A 2,003-nucleotide genomic window follows, 5' to 3' on the forward strand; every position below is an offset into this window, starting at 1 on the left:
CTAGAAGCCAAGAGGGCTGGGGTATGGGTGACCTCAGGTCAGCACATTTGATGAGAGAACTTAATGAGACTCCCTTCTCCCACAGGCCTGCACAGTGGGAGTGCTGGCCGACATGTCATTTGTGGAGGACCTGAATTCCTGAAGGGTGCTGCTGGCAACTGTTCCAGGCCCCAGGTTAATTATTTCTAATGACATGGAGAAGAGAATGTGCTGAAATGGGACCTCCCCCACTCAGCCTTGGCCTCCCAGGGCTCTGCTCTGATCTTTCCAGACTCCTTCCATGGAAGGTGGAAGATCAGATCAGTTGTTCTGCTCCAGGCTTCCATGCTCTCCCTCTGCTCCAGCCCCATGGGACTCTTGGCTTTTCCTCTGTGACTACTTGGTGGGCTCTCACCTTGATCCTTTGCTTCTGCTGTGCCCTGTGTTCCATGAGTGGACCCAGCTCACATGCTCAGAGAGCTCAGCAAATATTAATGAAATGAATTGTTCTGTAAATAAACAAAAGTGCTAAACAGGCTGCCTGGCACAGGGGAGATGCCCCCACCACCTTACCAAATTTGCTAAGCAAATCTCAAAGTAGAAGAGAAAGAACCCAGCCAATCTTTTGTGCGCTGTTCCCCAAGCTGCATTCCTTGTGGTTCTTTGAGGAACAGCTCTGTTATCTCTGTTCAGGCCTCTGCTTGAAATTCAGCCTGATCTTTAGATCTGACTATTCATCCCTTAGGACCAGAGAAGCCTTCCAGGACCCCCACAATTGGCCCCACACCTCCAAGCTTCCTTCCTTGTCCTTTTTCTTTTGTGCCAATACTGGGGCTTGAGCTCAAGGACTGTGTGCTGTCCCTGAGCTTTATTGCTCAAAGCGGGTGCTTTACCACTTGAGTCACAACTCCACTTTCACCTTTTTTGATGGTTAATGGCAGATAAGAGTATCACATAGCTGGGCTCATGAGGCTGAGATCTGAGGATTGCATTTCAAAGCAAGCCTGAGCAGGAAAGTCTGTGAGAGTCTTATCTCCAATTAACCTCAAGAAAACCAGAAGTGGTGCTGTGGTTCAGAGTGGCAGAGTGCTAGCCTTGAGCAAAAAAGCTTAGGGACAGTGCCCAAACCCTGAATTCAAGCTCCAGGGTCGAAAGAAAAAAAGTATATCACAGACTGAGGTGAGGTGATGGGTTTGGGGAAGATTGAGAAGAACGATGAGAATGCAAGTTCTATGGAGTTGGGAACTGTGGTGTGTCAGTAGCACTGCTTGCCAGCACTTTCCATAGGAAAGTGGACACTTAATGAATACTTATTGAGTTATAAATGGCTGAGGGCACTGGGACATTTCTGTCTCTGAATCTTGCCAACACAATGTCATCTCAGTTAGTTGGCCCAAAATTGCCCTGACACAAGCTCTCTTTTATCTGAGCAGCCTGGATCCTTGTGACGTTTCTTGTCTTTCTCACTGTTGTTTTTCTCCTTCGTTTCCAGAATAGTATAGCAGCTTGACAATTTCACACTAAAGCTGAAAACTTTCCCTGAGAGTCATCTTTACTTATTTCCTGGAATTTTCTTTCCACCTCCCTTGCCTTATAAAATCTATGACTCATTTACGCCGTTAGCAGTGTCTTCTCCTCTGGGATTTCTCATAGCAAAGAAGCAGGGAAGTGTGTGTGTGTGTGTGTGTGTGTGTGTGTGTGTGTGTTCACTATTCCTTTTTGGCCCTGGCTTTTCTTCGAAAACCCTAGATTTTGTGAACTTGAGGGGGGAGTAGAGTCACTAGGTTTTCCCTTAACTTAGGCAGACCTCATTAAACCATGACCCTGTATCTCCCAAGGGACTCAACCTGGTACCTGTGAGGAGCTCCCAAAGCCCCAGCCTCCAAATTCTGTAGGAACACAAAACCATCTTTTGTTTCCTTGAAGAATTTCCACATATGACAGACTTTGAAGCTACCCTGGAAATCGAGAGAACTATAGCAGTATTTCTAAAAAACAAACAAACAAACTGTATTTCCTGTTTT

The sequence above is a fragment of the Perognathus longimembris genome, chromosome 10 (assembly GCF_023159225.1).
Source record: "Perognathus longimembris pacificus isolate PPM17 chromosome 10, ASM2315922v1, whole genome shotgun sequence".
NCBI classification, from domain to species: domain Eukaryota; kingdom Metazoa; phylum Chordata; class Mammalia; order Rodentia; family Heteromyidae; genus Perognathus; species Perognathus longimembris.